This window comes from Vulpes vulpes, chromosome 14 (assembly GCF_048418805.1).
Source record: "Vulpes vulpes isolate BD-2025 chromosome 14, VulVul3, whole genome shotgun sequence".
NCBI lineage: Eukaryota > Metazoa > Chordata > Mammalia > Carnivora > Canidae > Vulpes > Vulpes vulpes.
The window spans coordinates 16,275,342-16,297,011 of record NC_132793.1 but is presented as its reverse complement, the minus strand read 5'-3'; the positions used below and the strand labels follow the sequence as shown (position 1 = coordinate 16,297,011).

General features: G+C 43.6%; 1 pseudogene; it reads right to left on the bottom strand.

The window, feature by feature from the left end:
• Positions 1 to 20,857: 20,857 nt before the first annotated feature.
• On the bottom strand, positions 20,858 to 21,254 carry LOC140595257 (large ribosomal subunit protein eL32-like; annotated as a pseudogene).
• Between the last annotated feature and the right edge of the window lie 416 nt (positions 21,255 to 21,670).

The following is a 21,670-nucleotide window of genomic DNA, read 5'->3' as shown; positions in this document are numbered from 1 at the left end:
AAAACAAAAACAAAAGAAGGAATTCTAAGAACATCCTGTCTCTCCTTGTCACCGGTATTTGTTTCCCTTTTCTCCAACATATAGAACATACCCCCTTCTCAAGGGAGAAAACCCAAAGTCCTAGTGAGGAGATAAACAACTTGGTCAGTGCTCAATGGGGGCTTCTTGCATTCTGGCAGGAACTTATTCTAGGATGGTGGGCATTCTAGTGCCTCCAAACAACCTGTTGCTGTGAGAAATGAGGGGCTCATAGAATCGTGCTCACTGTACCCGCACTGCTCCCTCCATCCCACCCCCTGCCAGGGATATCTCTTGGTATACTTTGATGAGAAACTATCCTTGGTAAATTGTAACTTCCATACCATTTATGGAACAGAGTGCCCATTTTCTCCAAGCCTGTAGCCCAGTATTAGAGGAGGTATGACATTGGCCCTGCTGGGAGTTAACAAGTTGTTTGGCATCTGCTCTTCCATGACCCCAAATCTTGGCACAGTGTTTGTGGGTGATGCTGACAGCACTTTTTCAATTTCTAGTTCCATAGCCTTTTTCATGCTCATAACCATGGCTGATCCAGGCACCGGGTAATTCAGGCATGTGTAAGTGTGTACATGGAGATGATGAAGAAAGCACTTCACCTGTCATTGAAATCCACATAATAAGAAATGGAGCTTTAGCTCTTATAGGCTTCTTTGTGGCCAAGCACCCATTAGCACAGCAGGCCAACATTTAGTCCATTATATAGAGAGGAAGGCCAGGCTTGATAATGCTTCTAATGGACGTCTTGAATGGTCCTCAAGCCTGCAGCTTTCTGCTAGCTTCTGCTCTGAGCCTGGAACCTGACAAGTTGCTCACCATGGCAACTTGAGAGGAGCAAGGGATACAGACACACCTATCTGAGTGGCACTTCCCGGCCTGTCTGCACCTACCTGACAGATAATGCAAGTGAGGTCAGATTCTGCTCATTCCCCTTCTGCACTTATCATCTTGAGAGATGCTGCCAACAGATGGTAATGCAGGCATGGAGAAGGTCACAGAGCATGCAGGAGCAAAGTTTTCTAAAAATGAACAATTGTGTATCTTGGCCAGCCAAGTCAGCAGTTGTTATTATGGGGTGGGATAGAGCCATTAGAAGATTAGAATCACAAAGTTGGAGACATATCTGACATCAAGACTGGCTTCTCTCAGGGCTGGCATCCCTTCTGGAACATCCCTGGAGGTTGGTCATATGGTGACAAGGAGCTTCCTACTCCCTACAGAGTTCTGCTATAGATTTCTTACACTGAGCTAAACAGACCTGTTTCCTCATACCCCTCAGCCCTCAGTGTGACCTCTGTGTCCTCTGCTCTGGGAACATCCTCCAGGAGGTAGGGATATCCCAAATATGGCAAACTCATGTCATGTATGTGGTCCTGGGGTGGGTGGTCTGCTCTATTTCTGGCTCCCAGTGTCTCCCCACATGTCTAGCAGATAAATGTGGACAGCCTAGGTAGCCCCTCTGAATGCTTGAGCTCTGTTTTGCTGCCTTCTGTGGGCTGCTCCTTGCTCAAGTGGTATGGTCCTCATACCTCATGTGGTATGGTGCTGCTCAAACTATAACATGCATATGAATCACCTGAGACCTTGTTAAGATGCTAGGCTGAAGTTTTGGTTATGTCTGTGAGGTTTATGTGACATGGTTGTGGTAGATTTGTAAGATGAGTTAGAGCACATTTCTGGGTAGTTAAACAGCCTAGGAACATTTTTGGAAAGTTTGAAGAAACTTGTCTACTAAATGCTCTGACTCATACCCTTTTGGGACATAGTTCTATGTCTCTGTTCAACTTGGTTCCATTGTTTTCTACTTCTCTTGGCATTTGTCATTTTTTAAGAAAAGCATACTGTTATGGATTGAATTGTGTCCCTCCCCCCATTCATATGTGGAAGCCGCAACTTCAATGTAATGATATTTGGAGGTGCCTTTAGGGAAGTAATTAAAGTTAAATGAAATCGTAAGGATAGGGCCCTCATCCAATAGGACTAGTGTCCTTATAAGAGGAGAATGAGGGCAGCCCAGGTGGCTCAGCGGTTTAGCGCTGCTTTCAGCCCAGGGCGCGATTCTGGAGACCAGGGATCGAGTCCCACATTGGGCTCCCTGTGTGGAGCCTGTTTCTCCCTCTGCCTGTGTCTCTGCCTCTCTGCCTCTCATGAGTAAATAAATAAAATCTTAAAAAAAAAGAGGAGAATGAGACCCCAGAGATATCTCTCCACAGGAGCAGAGGAGAGGTCATGTGAGGACACAGCAAGGAAGTGGCCATCTGCAAGCCAGGAAGAAAGGTCCCACCGGAAACCAGCCCCAGCAGCACTTTGATCTTGAACATCCAGCCTCCAGAATTGTGAGAAAGTGAACTTTTGTAGTTTAAGTCACCCAATATTTGGTATTTTGTTATACAGTACGAGCAAACTGATGTACATGTGCTCCCCATTGAACATTCCAGGTAAACTAACATACTATGTATATTTAGTATTCTCCTATAATTTAAAAACTCTTCTCTGGTTAAATAGCCTTTCCTTTCCTTTCTTTTTTTTTTTTTTTTTTAATATTTTGTTATTTGGCAGAGAGATTGAGAGAAAGCACAAGTAGGCAGGGTGGCAGTCAGAGGGAGAGGGAGAACCAGACTCCCCCACTGAGCAGGGAGCCCAACACAGGGCTCAGTCTCAGGACCCTGGGATCGTGACCTCAGTCAAAGGCAGACACTTAATCTGAGTTTAACTTATCTGATGCTTAACTGAGCCACCCAGGTGCCCCTCCTTTACTTTTCTAATTTTTATTTTTTATTTTTGTATTCTCTCATGTAGTTCCTGCCCTTCCCTTTATTGGGCTTTTACAAATGTAGATATCTCACAGCTCTTTGCAAGAAGCTGAGTCTTAGATTTATCAGTTCTACTGATTTTTATAGCGTCTAGTTCATTAACTTTTACATTAACTTTTTTTTTAAATTTTTTTTTTTATTTATTTATGATAGTCACACACACAGAGAGAGGCAGAGACACAGGTAGAGGGAGAAGCAGGCTCCATGCACTGGGAGCCCGACGTGGGATTCGATCCCGAGTCTCCAGGATCGCGCCCTGGGCCAAAGGCAGGCGCCAAACCACTGCGCCACCCAGGGATCCCTACATTAACTTTTAATTCTCTCCCTGAATTTATCTTTTTTTTTTAAGATTGTATTTATTCATGAGAGATACAGAGAGAGAGGCAGAGACATAGGCAGAGGAAGAAACAGGCTCCTTGTGGGGAGCCTGATGCAGGACTTGATCCAGGGACTTTGGGATGGTTGGGCAGATAACTCAACCCCTGAGCGACCCAGGCGTCCCTCCCTGAGTTTATCTTGTTTATTTTCTAGCTTCTTGAGTTGGATGCTTCATTTACTTTAAATCTTCCTTGTTTTATAACAAAAACATTTAGAGCTACAGGCAGTATTTGGTTACATTCCATGAGTTTTGCTATGCGCAGATCCAATTGTCATTACATTTGAACGGCCTGTAATTGAAATTTTGTTCCCTACCATGACTTGGGTTCTTTAGGAATAAATTTTCAAGTGATTTAATTTCTTTTATTTATCCTTTTATTTTTAATTTCTGTTATTGCTGCATTGTGGTCAGATTATGTGGCCAAAGGGGATTGCTCATTAGTGTCTCTGAGGTTTTCCTTGTGGCCTAGAATGTCATGAGTTCCAGTCACTTCCTTGCAGATGTTTGAATTAAATGTCTTTTCTGTTTGTGTATATTTATTAACTGAAGCTAGAACACTAGTCCTTCATACTGCTCAGGAAACTGGCATATTATATCCCTCCCTTACAGAGTCACAGTTCATCAACACAATCCAGGAAGTCCTCGATGAAACAGCCTGTGTTGTACCTTTACTTAGCTCAGTGTTCTCAAGCCTCAGTTTCTCTTAACGCCTCTTACTATCAGGAGCAGCCAGTTTTCCATGGAACAAATTTCAGAGAATTCTGTTTGAAGTTTTATTCTATTTCTTGTGGGACAACTATTTATGAAAGGTCCTGTACTCACTTGTCAGGCCCCTCCCTTTGGACCTCTGATACCATCATGAGTCCTGATTTGCTTTTCTGTTCATTTTTACAGAAGGAGGCACTGCAGTGGGGGATGTCTGTGCATCTCTGTAGGATGGTATACCAGTCTCAGTGCAGGTAGGATTTTCTATCCTTTCGCTTTGTTATCTTGGAGGCCCCATTGTCTGAAGCACCCAGTGAAGGAGTGGAGCTATATGGCAGTGACTTCACTGCTGTGCTTAAGGTTTCTCTGTTTGCCCTGGCAGCCCAGAGTTAGCTGGATCCCCTTTCTGCACCTGCCCACAAGACAACCCATATTTCATGCTAACACCAGTGCTGCGGATATGAAGTAGGACTATAGCCTGCAGTGCCATGAGCTAGCCCTCCTGTACTTTTTCAGGAGTAATGTCAGCACTGAGTGTTGATCCCCTCCAGCAGCCCTGTAGCATTGATCCTACTCATTACTGCTTTGAGCTTGTCCAAGAGTCTTGCTGAGGATGTGGCTCTGTCTTCACTTGGGTTCTCCCAGAAGCAGAGCCTGAGGTAAGGATTCAGATGCAAGTAGTTTCTTCAGGAAGTGCAGATAAGCCTGTAGAGAGGAGGGAAATGAGATACAGGTCTGTATGCATGTATGAATATTTAAAAAGAATGAGACAAAAACTGTAATGGTATATTTTCTATATTTTCTAAAGCTTTCAATTCACATATTTTTCCATAGTAAGAAAAACCATAAGTTATATTTAGAAAACATATATGGAAACCAGTAAGGAATTCTAAAGATTAAAGTGTGTGTGGTTAATCTAGCTACCTCAGTGGGCCTCTGAAGGCCTTTGGGAAAATAATGGGAAAAAATGCACAATTCAGAATTGCCCCACCCAAAGAGTCAGGTTGCTAGGGTATGTTTAAATCAACTCCCAAGAGATTCATCTTAGAAAGGCTATTTCACGGGGTTTGTGAGTTCCCTGGCACTTCTAACCTGCCTAGTGTGTGCAGTTCTGGAACCACAAACAATGTGGAGACTGGAGATTACTGGGACACACTGCAAATTGCCATGGATATGGGTCGGGCACTGACTGCTTCTGCCCCATGGTCCCTTCAGCTTACTCACGGATATGTTTCTTCTTACTTGGTACTTATAGCACAGCCAGTTGAACAAATATTTAATGACAACAAAAACCCCTGATTTGTAGCATCTGCCAATTTCTGTGGTAGAAACATTCTCACTATGACCAATTTCAAGCTACCAATGGTTTCACAAGGGGCTGGCAAAATCCATCTCTCTCCCAGCACACCACTTGTTAGTCCTTCACTGGTTGGGCTGTCCTAGCATTATGTCTCACTTGAAGATTTCTAGCATGTGTTCTGAGTTTCTCCGAGGTTTACATACTAATACAGATTTTTCTGTGTTTTTCCTTTGACCATTTCAGCTGGCATCTGGCAAAAAGCAGTTAAGTGTATACCACTGTCAGTCATCTGGAAATCCTTTCACTTTTAACCTTTATGTGGCATTTCACTACATGTGGGCTTTTCGTAAACAGCATTTATGTGAGTATGGGGAGGGAAAGCTGCTGCCCTTTGCTCGCTCTGACATCTCCCCAGGAGGAGCTGTTGACCACATTGGCCAGATTGCAGATTGATAAATCCACTTTTACTTGTCTTCCACATTCCCCATCATGTGGCAGGGTGGGGGTTGTGTGCCATTTTTCCTTTTCTTGGCTCTCATTTTCTGATTTACTTGCTATGGTGTACTGGGTTGCTACCTAAAGTTAAGGACACTCAGTTAAACTTGAATTTCAGGTAAAAGTGATACTTTATTAATGCAAGTATGTCTTAAATCTGCATGGGACATATTTATGCTAAAAATTACTTGATGTTTATCTGAAATTCACATTTATTTTTTAAATTATTTTATTTATTTGACAGAAAGAGAGAGCGCACAAACAGGGGGAGTGGGAGAGGGAGAAGCAGGGAGTCTGATGAGGGGCTTGATCCCAGAACTCTGGGATTATAACCTGGACTGAAGGCAGACATTTAACCAAATGAGCCACCTAGGCACCCCTGAAGTTCACATTTAAATGGGCATCCTATGGGGCACCTGGGTGGCTCAGTTGGTTAAGCATCTGGCTTTGGCTTGGGTCATGATCTCAGGGTCCTGGGATTGAGCCCCACATTAGGCTCCCTGCTCAGTGGGATGTCTGCTTCTCCCTCTCCCTCTGCCTGCTGCTCCCCCTTCTTGTGCTTGCTGTCTGTCTCTGACAAATATATCAATAAAATATTTTTTTTAAAAAAATAAATGGGCATCCTAGATTTTTGCTTGCTGTATCTGGCAACCTGGGTAGTGGTGACTTTGTTCTAATATCCCCTAGAACAGCTGGATTTGGGTTTTCATGGAGCCTTTGGTCAGGGCTCAAGCCTAATCATAGTAATAGGGAAACTTATTTTCCATCTTCTTTTGTTTTTGGAGTATCTGTTCTTGGGCACTGAATAAGGAGGGGTGGGTGGTGGGGCAGGATTTAGTATTTTTGGGTCCTACCATGAAATACCAGGAAAATCTAAGGATTTGGATTTTCATTTTGGATTAATCTGGAGTCTTGAATTTAATCCGTGCACATTTATTGTGGCACCTGTTATGTTTGGTCTTCTTTTTTCTTTTTTTTTTGAGAGAGAGAGAGAGAGCACACACAAGAGGGGGCATGGAGAGGGGCAGAGGGAGAGAGAGAGAGAGAGAGAGGGAGAATCTGAAGCAGTCTCCACAGCCAGCGTGGAGCCCCATGCAGGGCTCAGTCTCATGACCTTAAGATCATGACCTGAGCCGAAACCAAGAGTTGGATGGTTAAACAACTGAGCCACCCAGGTGCTCCAAGATTTTATTTTTAATGAATCTCTATACCTGTTGTGGGGCTTGAACTCACAGCCCCAAGATCAAGAGTTACATGCTCCACCAGCTGAGCCAGCCAGGTGTCCTAGCTGGGCACTGGAGTTGCTCTTATTTATTTAAAAAAGATTTTATTTATTTTAGAGAGCTCACAGAGGGGAGACGGAATGGGGTAGCTGAGTGGGAGAGGGAGAGGGGAAGAAAGAATCTTAACCAGATTCCACACTCAGTGGGAGCCCCATGTGGGGCTCTGTCTCCCAACCCTGAGATCATGACCTGAGCTGAAATCAAGAGTGGAATGCTTAACCAACTGACCCAGGTGCCCCTTTAATTTTTTCTTTAAATGTATGTATATAAAATAACTCATTTAAAAAGAGAAACTCCTGGGGCACCTGGATGACTTAGTTGGTTAAGCATCCCACTCTTGAATTTCAGCTCTTTTCTAAAAAAAAAAAAAAAATCAGGTAGCATATGAGATCTGCAAAATGCTGGAGAGATGTCACCCAAAGAACTGAAATTTGGGAAACACCATGTTTCGTTTACGAAGAGAAAAATTAGTTCCCAGAGAGATCCTGCGAGTCAGGGACTAGCCACAGGTGCCATGTCCCTGAGCAGGCTAGACAGGAGACAAGTGGCCCAGGGGTGCACCATTGGCAAGCTTCCTCTGGGCAGCCTAGCAGCTCAGCGCTGCTGCAACCGCCAGAGGGCAGCACGGCCCCAACTTCTGTGGCAGCTTCTCACGCAGGCCTGGGGGCAGAGGGCTTGACAGGTTCCCCTCCTCCCAAATGCAGGTTCTTCTGGATTCACTTTAGTTTAGGGATCCTCAAATGGAGGTCTGGGACACACTTCCTTCAAAATTAGCTGGATACTTGCTACCAGATTTGGGGGCCCTTCTAGAACCATTGAATCAGTGAACCCTTTGAAGCTCCAGGTGTGTGAGATGGTGTCAGGGTTCAGAGACAAGGTTAGGAGGCCTGGAGAGTTGAAAATTTTTGCTCTATGGAAGTGGGCCCAGTCTTCTAGGGGTGGTGAGTTTGGGGGTGTTGTGTGTGTGTGTTTGTGTGTGTGTGGTGTGGTGGAGGAAGCATAAGTTCATCATATAGAGTAAATAGGATGTAGAGTAGGCGGGCTTGGGCTTGCATTTTAGCCTCATCACTTAACCTGAATGGGTGACGGTTTTGGATTTTGTTTTTGTTTTTCTTTTCTTTCTTTCTTTCTTTCTTTCTTTCTTTCTTTCTTTCTTTCTTTCTTTCTTTTTTAGCATTTATCAACCATATATATTGTTCATTTTCCATCCAAAATAGTAACTAAACTCTTATTTTGTGTGCTAAGTGTGGAGATACAGTGGTAGACAAGACACTGTCCTCACCTTTCTGGAGTTCATGCTTTTGTGGGTGAGTCAGATAATAGCAAATGATCCCACGAGTATAAAATTACAAATTGTAATAGCTTCTTTGAAAGAATAATAATTCAGGGTGTTATGTGAGTGAAGAACTACAGGAATACGTGGGAGGGTGGGAGGGATTCTTCCCTTAGGAAATTATGTTTGAATTGAGATCTGAAGGGTTAGTAGGAAAGTTAACAAGGCGAAGAGTCAGGGGGAAGTGTACTTCAGGTGGGAGACTCTGCTTGTGCAAAGGATGTGAGGTGAGAACCAGCTCTCTGCCTTTGAGAAACTTCAAGAACCTGGCATGGCTGGAGTGCAGGGAGAAGAGGGGAGAGTGGCTGGACGTGGGGTTTGGGCAGTAGACAGGAACCAGAAGCCTTAGGTTTTCAAATTTCTCATCTTCAAAATGGGGCAGTAAAGCTTATCCTGCAAAGATGGTTAAGTGTAATGATGAGTGCAAACATCTAGTCTGGTGCCCAGTACACAAATGGTGTCAGATGTGAGTGAGTGTGGGGAGAGGGCACCTGAATGGGGTGGCACACAGCCTGGTTACAGAGTAAGCTGGGGGAAGTACTGGGCAGGTGCAGGGACTGGAGCTTTCTCAATTAACTGCAGGGACCAACTGAGAAGCATATTTTAACCATGGTGAAAATTACCGTTGGCATCACTCTCTTGTTAAAAACAAAGTGAAATTGGAGAACATGCTGTTGTCTTTAACTAAGCCAAGATGACTAATTATTAGACTCATTTTCTAAAGGTTACCATATACAGGCATGTGATTAGGTAGAGAGAGGAGAGTTTGGAAACTGGATTCATTCTGAAACCCCGTAGATGGGACTCGTGTGAGGTTTCTGTGCATAATGACTGTGAACATTCAGTTTAACTCAGCTGTCACCACAGGTGTGATACAAAACAAAATGTTTTGCAAGAGCTCTAAAGAACATCTTGGGGCAGCTCAGGGCAGGCCTGGAGGGGATCTCTGCCAAATTATAAAGGGTAGGAAAGTGGGAGCTTGTATTGGGTCTGGAGGAAACACCAGACCCTGAGCCATAGTTATGATTTTGACACTTGGTGACCACATGGCCTTGACTAACTTCCTCCTTTCTTTGGGGCTTAGTGTCCCCATCTGGAAAAAGAAGGGCCAGACCTAATGATCGTTAAAGGCCCTTCCAGTTTGTTGCTGTATAATTTTTAATGACGGTGTGATCATGGAACTTTGCTCTGGGACCTTGCTCTTCTCATTGTTATATCCTTAAGGCCAAGACTGGCCCTCATAGAACATCAATAATATTGGTTGAATCAAATGAAGGATTTTTTTTTTTTAAGACTTTAAGTAATTTCTACACCCAACCTGGGACTTGACATCTCAACCCTGGGATCAAGAGTCATGTGTTCTTCTGACTGAGCTAGCCAGGTGCCTCCAAATGAAGGAATGAACTAAACTTTCATTTGATATGCATTTTTGCCCGTGACAGAAACACTTGCTTGCTAAAAGTTTCCTGAGTATATTTTCTGGTTTCTATGCTGAGTATGTTTTGAAGTCATTCACATGGTAGATTCCAACTACCCTATAATTTGATGTTCCTTTTCAGTGTAGAGTCTACATCACTTTCTTGGGTCCCTTCACTTCTTCTTCACTCTCATTACCAACATAAGTTGGATTTATTTTCAGTGCCAGTTTTTCACAAAAAAACAAAGTTTCATCACCTCTTGGGAGTGGCTGGGGACACATAAGGACCAAGAAAGAACAGAGCCCTGTTGGATACACTGGGTGGTGAACTTGGCTCACTCATTGGATAAAGGATTTACCTTCAATACCTTCTATACACAGTTCTGCAGTACACATGATTTGAACTCATTCTTCAGTGAGGTAACAAGTGATCTTGTGTCCCAGTGTTTGAGGATGGCTTACAAAAGGTTATTGTTGACTTCAGTGATTTTCTCAGTCTCTGCTTGAGAGACCTTGGTGTCTCCCAAGCTTCTGTGGCTCATCTCATTCTAAGTTCTTTTTGTTTACTCATAGATCCAGAATCCCAACCACTAGGTTTCTCTCAAAGTCTCAGTCTTTCACTAAGAGAAGAGACATGTCACTAGCTGTTAGGCAGTGAGATGGCTGTGTCTCGTCCCTGAGATAAGCTTTTAGTCATGTCACTTCTTGCCCTTGATTTCTCTCTTTGTTGTGGGAAAGTAGACAGTGGAAAATTAACACCTGAGGTCAGGATTGAAAACTGTTTTGTTTGTTTGTTTGTTTGTTTGTTTGTTTGTTTTTGCGTTTCACAATCATGAAAGATTTCTCTAGCTTCCATGATCTGTGATCTCCCCTCTTCTGACTGCTGGCATTGAGGACTTACTATGTGGACTATGGCCCTTTGTGAGACAAAGGAATGAGCAAGACAGAGCTCTTAGCCCTCAAGAATGTGCAGTCCAGAAGGGAGGTGGGACAGGCGTGACAACACTTCTAGAGTTAAGAAAGGGACATGGATGCCAGGAGAGAGAAGTGAGGGGACTCTGATCATCTGGAATGGGGCCAGGGAATGATGTATAGTATTCATAAAAAGGCACGCACATTAAAATGCAAAATATGGAAAGATACAGTAAGGAAAAGCCCCCCTCATTCCCTCAAAAGCCACCATTCAAACTGTTTTTATGCAGAGTTTCTAGATGGAGAGGTAGATAGAAATACTTTTATAAAATGGAATACTTTTGAAAATAAAATTCATTAAATGTAATTTATTTGACATTAACAGACGAAAAGGAAAGCAGTAAAACCAAAGGAATTTCTGAACCTCGAACAAGTATTCCACCAATGGAATTGTTTCTTAAAAGATCCCACCAAGTTTAATGGGAGATTAGGAAAAATGTGGTGGTTGGAGTCCTGTGGTCTTAAAAATACATGTATATTATCACAAACACAGTTCGCAATGGTAGTCTTCTCAGGTACTTCAATTAATTGAATAATAGACTTTTTGAGAGAGAAAATTATCCATTAGATCAGAAGATGTGGTCCTAGTCTGTGAAAAGTCTGTGACTAACTTTTCCATTCATTCACTGATCCATTTTTCACAGAGCAGTGTACAGCCAGTCCTGTGAGTTTTGACAAATGCACAGTCATGTAATCAAGATGCAGACTGCACCCCTGCCTTCACCCCTACAGATCTCTGTGTCCCTTTGTGGTTGACTCTACCTTCCACACCTGGACTTTGGCAACCACTGATCTGTTTTCTATACCTATAGTTTCACCTTTTCCAGAAAATCACAGAATTCATACAGAAGATAGCCTTTGACTTTTTTTCACTTAGCACAATGCATTTGAGATTAACCATGTTTTGTGTTGCAGTAACTCACTCCTTTTTATTGCTAAATCCATTGTATAGATAGATGCAAACCACAGTTTGTCTACTTATCAGTCGAAGGATGTTTGGGTTGTTTCCAGTTTGGGGCACCTGGAGTAAAGCTGCTCTAAACAGTTGCATACAGCATTTTCTGTGGACATAAACTTTCCTTTGTCATGGGCAAATACCACTGGGAATGGGATTGTCCAGTTGTATGGAGTTTGACTGTATAGGAAACTGCCAAAATGTTTTCCTAGGTGGCTGTAACATCCTGCATCTCCACCAGTAATGTACAAGAGGTCCAGTTGCTCTGTGTCCTTTCTAGCAGTTGGCTTTGTCAATTTACAAAATCTAGTCATTCTAATAGATAGGTAGCAGCATTTCATTGTGGTGTTAATTTACATTTTCCAGAAAAGAACCCTGTGTTCTTAGAATCTTTTGATCTGTGGTCAGACACATTATCCATTGTGCCAATGGCGACTGGGAATCACACGTTCTTAAATGACATGCTTACCCCTTAGTATGGATAGATGGGTGGACTCATTGTTATAAAGAATAGGTCACTAACCTTCTGCTTCCTCCTACCTCATTCCTAGTCTCTGTATTTTCCCATTGCTAAGTTTTAAAACATTTGTATTTCTATGAAATCACAATCTGAACGTTAGTGTAAACCCTAATTTTAGATGGATTCATTGCTCATGCTCAGTCCTTTGCCACGATGTTTCCCTCTCCCTCCCTGAGTTTTTTATTTTCATTTATTTTTTCATTGCTGGATTTTAGTATCAAGTAGTTTTTGTGAGAAAGATTCATAGGCAAGGTACACTCTGAGTTAGTGTACAAACACTCTGGTGTTTGTATCTACTTGTTGCCTTTGTATTTGAACAACATCTATGCAGGATAGAATGATCTTGGCTCACATGTTTTATTTATTTATTTTAAAAAATTTTTTAAAGGTTTTATTTATTAGGGAGAGGAACTTGCAGACTCTGGGCTGACGACAGAGCCCGATGACCTCAGGATCATGACCCAACCAGAGTTGGATACTAAACTGACAGAGTCACCCAGGTGCCTCTTGGCTCACACATGTTTTAATCAAAAACAGCATTTTCCCAAGATCTTCTGGCTTTGGCTAGCACTGAGTAGAAGCTGAATCCAGCCTGCTGCTGCTTCTCCTTTGCAGATGATTAGCTTTTTCTGCCAAAATGCCTAAAGATTTATTACTCAGAGTTTGTTTTCCTTTTTCTAAAAATAATTTCTATTTTAAAAAAGAATAAATGGACATAGTTTAAAAAGTCAAATTGTACTTCCCAGGAAAATTGACTCTCTTCTCTTGCCTTTCTTCATTCTCGCCAACTTCTACCAACTCTTGAAGTGATTTCTTTCAGTTTTATGTTTATTTCTAAATAATAGGGTTACATTCTGTATGCCCTGAGTGACTTTGGGGAAAGGTATTAACTGGTTGATGAGCTTTATTTTGGGGTAAAGTGGCAGGGGTCAAAGTATGCCACTAGGAGACCTCAAATGTTGATGTTTCCAAGCTTTTTCTATCGAGCTGGTTTCTTCTGGGCTAGAGGAGTTGTTTGCTCTCCTGCTTCAGGACACCAGCTGTTCTGGGGCTGAGTAGGGGAAGGACCTCTGTCTCCCACTGTTCAGCATGCACTCTTGGGCTTCATTCTGGTGTCTCCATTACAGTACCTCATACCCTCCTTGGGCAGTGATTGATGTTTTTTTCTGAGCCTCTGCCTTCAACCTTCTCAAGGTTACCTTTTTCTGCTGGGAGGGAGGCACCATCTCGTGGCTTTGCAGGGTGAGGAAAGGAGGGTGGCATTTGACATGCTCGCCTTACAGGCTCTTGGTCACTCCTGTTTCAGCGACTCTTGTACCTCAGCCTTCAGTGGTATTCTGCTTGATTCAGAGTTCTGTGGCTCAAGCCTGTTTTCTCTTTGCAGGTTCTCTCCCTGGCAGACCCTACATAGGGGTCTCAGTTTTTTCTTTTCCTGGGTCAGTTACCACTCATCTGTCATGTTTTATCTTCAAATGTTGATGAGATCTCTCCTCTGCTGTCATGTCTTCTGTTATATTTGGTCTTGAGAATTTATATATTTAAAATATTTGTATTCTTATTATATAGTTTTGTAGCAGAGAGCACTTACGTGTAATTTTCTTCTGGATTTGGGATTATGTTTTCTTCTACACTGGATTCTTTGCCTTTGGGTGATTCTTTTTCTGAGGGTGTTGGTTGGAGTATGTTTGCATAATTTCCATCTGTTTCTTACTTGTGCTCAGGCTTTTCTTTTTGCTGTTAGGACTTTTGGACTCATTTCCTAGCATTATCTGAGACAGATTTATGTACAGGCTTTTAAAAAAAATACCTGGGGCTGTTCTCTCTCTTACTTATGAGATTTTGTTAACACATTATGCTAAGGTACACCTCCTTGGGGAGAAGGATTGCTTTTCTTTGGGAATGTAGGACAGTTAATACTCACTGCCCCCAGCTTTTCTGGGGAGAAGGGCAGCAGTAAAAGTCACACCCAACATCCTGAAATGAATAAATGAAGGTGACAGGGAGAGCCCTGTGTGGCAGCTGGTGGCTGAGTCAGGCTGGTGTGATGAGGGGACAGGATGAGGTCCCCAAAGTCCTTTCCTATTCTCCTTAGTGGCCACCATGAGAGTGAGTAGGTAGGACAAGAGTGGGATGGCCCAGTCTGGAGATGCTGGCAGTGGACGAGTAGCCCTGTGGCTGCTTCTGGAATTCATGTCAGGTTCAGAATTTTGTAGTTGAGAATCTGGCAGTCTCTGACCGGTGGCTAAAGAGTCCAACTCCAATCTGAGGTCAAGTCACCAGGGACTATTTATTGATGTTTCTAGGGAGAAATGAGAAGGAATACATCAATTGAATAAGATGATGTTCGTTTATTACATCCGTGATGTCTTTCAAGGCTTTGAAAAACACCCTCTTTTGTCTAATTAGTCATTGTGACCATGTCTCCATGGAAACCATTATGTTTGTACTCACAATAGACACGTGTGCATCCATTAAAGGGACACAGTTGCCAAATGTGAGCTATGGGCTCAGAGTGGAGTGGCTTTTTACAGCACAATCATCAGGGCTTCTGTAGAAAGTGTCAGAAAACAAGCAAATGGCTGTTCTTTCCATGAAGGGAGACACTGTTGTCAGACCCTGGAGTTAAGGGAGTGTGAAACCAGGAAAACTGAGTGTTCACACTCATGGTGAGGCCCCAAAGGAATAGATTTCTTTCTTTTTCTTTCTTTCTTTCTTTCTTTCTTTCTTTCTTTCTTTCTTTCTTTCTTTCTTTCTTTCTTTCTTTTAAAAACTCATGTCAAGGATTTTTTTTAACCCATTAATTACTGAAGGAACTAGAAAGGTATTAAAAACTAGCTTGGGGGATCCCTGGGTGGCGCAGCGGTTTGGCGCCTGCCTTTGGCCCAGGGCGCGATCCTGGAGACCCGGGATCGAATCCCACGTCGGGCTCCCGGTGCATGGAGCCTGCTTCTCCCTCTGCCTGTGTCTCTGCCTCTCTCTCTCTCTCTCTGTGACTATCATAAATAAATAAAAATTAAAAAAAAAAAAAACTAGCTTGGAAGAAAATCCAGACAGCCGACCTGAATATAGGTCATCAGGAAAGTGGAAATGAGTTGGTTAATAGATACATAATTGGCTTTTTCCTAAGAGGGCTAAGGCCTGTGATAAACTTTAGTTTCTCGTTAAAAAATAATGAGAGCCAACAAGTGCCCAGTGGAGGTAAGTGAGTGCTCTGATGGGAGGCAGAGTGGCTGGGGTAAGGGACTAGAGCAAGGCCATGCTCCCCAGGCCTGGACGGTCTGGAGGGCTACACACAGAGGAGCAGGAGGCTGGCAGGGGACAAGGCTGGGTGGTCAAGGTGGCCTTTGAGTCAGCCACTGCAGGACACAAGAGGGGGTGTACCATGCAGAGACACAGCATGAACAGACAGGGAGGCTGGGAAGCGGGGATTCTGAGAAGCAGCACCATATGTAGGGGTGTGGGCAAGCCCAGCTCACTAGTATCCAGATATTTTCGTCTGTAAACTCATGCACTGGTACATCCTTATTCATAGTCATTACCTCTTGTTTTGCACACAATTATAGTAACCCTAATATTTTTGGCTTTCTGGACATGGTGAATTAGAAATAACAGAAGATCCATTGGTGTGACTGTTGGCAAGCACACTGGCACCAGCAAGTGGAAACAGCTGAGAGCTTCATGGGTCAGGGACTAGAGAAACATAAAAGTAGTCACAAAAGGCTGAGACATAGCATGTTGGGCCATTCATTGTGGGAGCAAAAAACTCTCTACTTATCCCCAGCCTAGCCTACTATTGACTGTACTATTCTTAGCAGTAGCCTTGAATGATACAGGAAAGAGGTTCTTGACGAGAGCGGGAGTTAGAGCCATCAAGTTCTGGTTCAATTCTCCACTCACTGTGGGGCTCCAGGCAAATCACTTATAATAAACCCTTCATCTTAGAGTGATGAGAGGATCACATGAGCTTATGGGGCACATGGTAAATGCTCATTACAAAAGCTACTGTTAGCAGGGAAGTAAATGATGGTCACCTACAGCCCACAACATGGATGAATCTCAAAAACATGGTGGTAAGGGAAAGAAGCCAGGCACAAAAGGAGACCCACTGTATGGTTCTATCTACAGGCAAAACTAATCTGTGATATTAGAGGTCAGGATGGTGGCTATGAAGTATAGTGCCTTTTCTGTTGTAAAGTAGAACAGATGCAGAAATCCACATAAAACAAATGGGCAGCAACCTAGTGGATTGTGGTAAGGCCACTTGAGAAGCTATTGATACAGTCTCCTTCCTCCTGTCAAATGTTTTGCTTCTCAATTTAGGTGTTAGTTCCTCAGGGGTGTTCAATTTGTGAAGTTAAGGGGCTGAATGCCCTTTTCTGTATGCATATTCTGCTACTTCTACAGAAAATATAAGCTGTGATTATGATTATGATTTATTTATTTGAAAGAGAGAGAACATGAATGGGAGGGGCAGAAGGAGAGGGATAGAGAATCCTAAGTAGCACAGAACCTGATGCAGGCTTACTCTCACGACCCTGAGATCATAACCTGAGCTAAAATCAAGAGTTGGTGACTCAGCCCACTATGCCACCCCAACGCCCCTGTAATTATGATTATAAATGTTATTATTGTGCTAACTTCTTTGGACCTCCAGCTCTTCATCTGTACAATGGGGATGATAATCCCTTCTTTGCAGAATTGTTATGAGATATAGTGTTCACAGCACATTCACTCATTGGTCCATTCAGCAAATCTTTACTGAGTGCCTATGGGCCTGAGCACTGTTTTAGAGACTGGTGATAAGCAGTAAGCCAAACAGACAATAATCATGGGGCTTACATGCTAGTGAGGGGGAAGATGCATGCAAGGCATTCACTTGAAGGGACCTATTACATTCCATAGTGCCCTTTGGTTTAGAAAACAAAATCCTAGAACACATCTCCACCTCAGATGATAAAGATTTTTGTTTATTTGGTTTGGTTTTGATTTGGCTCCTCAAATAATTTGCTTCACTTCTTATGAAAGCTTGGTTTGAACCAAGTCAGACCAATGAAGGCATATGTATGCTACACTGAGAATTTCTGACTTTTCTAGAATTTCTGGATACAGTTAAATTGTGAATTGGAGCAAACTATCCTTCATGAGCTACAGTGTTGGGGGCTGAGGGAAGCATATCCCAGCAAAGAAATGCCTTCTCCCTCCTGCTTTGAGTAACTTAGATTTCTGGGCCCTGAACCCTGCAGGCAGGAAAGCGTTAAGAAAGAAATGTGCATTTCCACTGAACAAGAAAATCAACTTAGAAAAGAAATGTGTATTGGAAAATATCTATTTGCCTGCAAAATAATGTAAAAATAATGAGCTCCTATTCCCCTTTGATGTGCAGCGCACGCTTTTAAGGAAAGATTCTGCATTTCTGAGATACTGGGCCTGGCGTGTAATGAAGTGGTTGTTATGGCAACAACTTTCAAAAGCAAGTATTTTCTGAGAGATGTGCTCCACACAGCCAGCGTGAGAGAGGAAAACATGAAAACAGAGACAGGGAGATGAGCTCAACAGAACGCATGAGATGCTGAGTATCTGCTCTGTCTAAGGGGGAGGGAAATATGCCCCTCATCACCACCCTGCCTGGCCTTGTAAACTGCAAGGGAAGCCAGGCCCCTGCCCTGGAATGGGGGATGGTAGGGAGACAGGGAATGGGGGCCAAGGCAGTGCAGTGTCTCTTACCTGGAGATGCAGCCTGCGGCTGGGGGCTACATCACCAACCTCTCTCCACCATCCCCTTCTAGCTGGCCTCCTAGCCTTAGCCTCTACCTCATCAGCTTCTTCCCAGCCCCCATGCTCCAGAGCACCAAAGCCCCCCCCCCCCCCCCCCCCCATTCCAGAGCCCAGTCTCTCACTGACACTTAGCAGAAGGGACCTCCCACTCACTCCACTCCCTGGAATCCCTGGCGGCCCTGCCAGGCCAGTGCCCAGTGTATGCAGAAATGGCACCAAGAGCTGGCATTTGTCATCTTCTCTGTTTTCACATCAACCCGCAGTGCCTAGAACAGTGCCTGGCCCAGAGTGGCTGCTCAGTCTCTATTTTTTGAGTGAATGGATAGTCCTTCTCTGGTGCTATAGCCCTTGTCCCCATTCCACAGATGAGGAAGCTCAGAGATGTTAAGTGACTTGCCCAAGCCTGAAGATAGTGAACAGTGGAGCTGGGCTTGCCCACACCCCTGCATATGGTGCTGCTTCTCAGAATCCCCGCTTCCCAGCCTCCCTGTCTGTTCATGCTGTGTCTCTGCTTGGTACACCCCCTCTTGTGTCCTGCAATGGCTGACTCAAAGGCCACCTCATGATGTTATGAGAAAACCCCGCTAAACTAGATCCTTGGATGTGTCACGGCCCAGGGATGAGGCCTGCCCTACCTGTTGTTAAATCTGGGCTGGGACCACAAGGAACGGCTGCTTTACTCTCCTCACACAGTACCTGGCACAGGGAAAGCATTTGGCAGCCCTTGGTTGAATGAAAGGAACTTTAGAATCCAGATAGTTCTGGAAAATCCTGTTGAATCACTAGCCAGCCTTCTGAGATCCCTGGGGCTACCCTGGCCAAAGCTGAATCCTGCTGCCATCCAGCCCCAGCTCACATTTGTGGATGAGTGTGTGCATGTTAGTGTGTAAATGCATGTATGAATGGCCTCTTTGTAGGGGTTTTGTGCTAAAAGGGTCTGGAGCTACATATGTGTGTGTTAATGCACTGAGGTGAGGGAGATGGGTATGCACAAGGCTTTGAGAGCATTTGCATGTCTGTGTGTGTGTGTGTGAGAGAGAGAGAGAGAGAGAGAGAGAGAGAGAGACAGACAGACAGAGAGAGAGAGAGAGAGAGAGGAAGGAGTGTGCTATAGGGAGACCTGGTATTTTAAGTATGTGTGTAAGTCATGTGTGTGGGGAGAGGGGTGTATACATTCAGGGGCTGCTGCCTTTACCAGGCAGAGGCAGCAGGAGCCCACTGAAGATGGGTTGTATTTTCAGTTTGAAGCTTTGGGCTAACCTGCAACCAGAGAGAAAAGACTGACATCGGACAGTCTTCTGGATCATAAAGTGTGAGAGTTAGAGCTGGAAGCAGCTTTGGAAGTCACGTTCTTCTGTCCCTGTGTTGCAGCTCATGAAAAACAGAGAGGGGAAGTGACCTCCCGAGGTCACACAGCAAATTCAGGAAGAAGCTAGATCTTGGATTTGTACCCAGGTCTGGGCTCCCTCATTGCCCCCAGTCTGCTACCAGATCCCTGAGGAGGAGGGAGAGGGTTAACTGCAGAGTAATTAATATCAGGCACCAGAGTATTATACAATTTCATTCGCACTTTAATTAGGGGAACTTCTTTTTTTTTTAAATAGAAGTCTTTGTTGTGTCAATTAGTTGATTGACTATCACTGGTTTCTAGGTTAGGGAAACTTGATCTGCAGTGAATGAATTTGTTTATCAGGGAAAAGGAGCCAGGGGATGGAAAAAGAAATTCAATTAAGTGTCAGGCTGCTGAGTGACAGGCTGCATTTGATAGGACTTTTAGCTTAATTGCTTGTATTTCATTAAGAGATTTATTTATCAAGAGAATTCTTCATTTTAAAATCTCGGGCCCTGTCTGAGTGGCTTCTGGCTATTTTTCTGCATTGATTGAGGACATAGAAATGTGGACCTGAAGAATTACCTGGGACCTCAGAGACATTCTTATATCTAAGACCCTCCCTCACCCTGGCTGCTGGGGCTGACAGTCCCCTTACCCTTGCCATCCCAAAGTTAGATCCAGAACTTGGAAAGGGTCTGCTTTTCTCTGAAGAGAAGAGTTCCTGTTTCTCTTTAGATTGTCCCATTCTTTGGGATACGAATCCCAAAGAAAGTCAATACCTAAGAGTTTGGCAGCTTTTTGTTTTTTGTTGGTTTCCCCCACAAAACAGGTTTAACTTCACCCGAAGTTAAAGATACATGCAGGCACTTCTAGAAACTAAAGATTACTAAATAGTAAATGACTTTCAAAATAAGCATCCTTAAGAATAAAGTCATCCCTATAAGATTTAATTTAGTTAGAGAAATGATTACTACCAGTTAAGAATGTCAGGCTCCGCAGTGGATGCATTTTAAATCAAATGGGTCTTGTTGTCTTACCGGTAAATAAATCTTACGTGATGACTTACTCGAGCTGTTTTTCCAAAGGCCTCCTGATCTTGTTCATAAGAATTGGCCGATGTATAATCTATAAGAGTTGTAGGGAGTGATCACCTTGTATTATAAATGAGGAAACAGGCTCAGAGAAGGCAAGAGGTTTTTCTAAGGACGCGTCCCCGCCTGGGGGAGAACCAGAATGAGCACCTGTTCTTCAGTGCTCAGGACTGCTCTTACTTGGGCCTACTGCTTATTACATGTCCTTGAACAAGTATCTCCTCCCTCTGGCCAACTGGTAATAGTAAGATTATGTGTCTCACTGGTTTGTTGGGAGTGCGGTATTCCATGCAACGTACTAGGACTATAGTCATTACATATTAATGTATCAGCCATAATTATTATTGTGCCTTCCAGGTAAGATTTCATGTGGAAAGAAAAAAGATTTCTTTTGGGATGGTAGTTTTATGATTTTATTAACACAAATGTGATGTACACATAAGTTGTCTATTAATTTTTGCTGCGCAGCCTGGCTTTGGGATTGGTGACTGATGGCCAGCTGGGCTGCTCTTTCCACGGTGGCTTTGCAGTTCTTGAGGAGACACTGAGCAATCTCTGCACAGTAAGATTTGTTGCACATCAGCAACATTTCAAGCTCCTTGATGTTGTGGACTAGGAGCTTCTGGAAGCCACTGGACAGAATATGCTTTGTTTTCTTGTTGCTTCTGTAACCAATGTTGGGCATGAAGATCTGGCCCTGGAATCTTTTTGTGCCCCCTATTGTTAATGCCTCTGGGTTTCTGCCAGTTGCCCTTAATTTTGACATATCAGTCTGACTGGTGCCAGCTGAACTTCCCGTCCTCTTTTTAGTGATCTTGGGCTTCACCAGAGGTCTGAGGGCAACCATGATGTGGAGTAAGAGATGGCTGCCACCTATGCAGGCAGCACCAAAGAAGAGAGGGGCAGAAAAAAAAAGGTTTCTAATTCTTAAAAATAATTGAGGATCATTGTTCTGTTACATGAATCCTCCCTACCACCACCCCTCACTCCCCATCCTTAAGAAGAAATAATTTGCTTCTACAAATGGGTAGATTCATTCCTAGTCCTTGATGACTGGTGGCGAACCCAGGTTTCCTGTTCCTCAGGCTTTGCCTCTCTCTGGCATTCCCTGGTTCCTGGGTACTTTTATTTTCTTCTCTAGGTAAACATTTATTCATAGTTCTTCCTCCTTCTTTTATTTCTCTCTATCTTCCTTCCCTCCCTGCTTCCTTCCTCCCATCCATCTATCCAACCATCCATCCATGCATCCATCCATCCACCCAC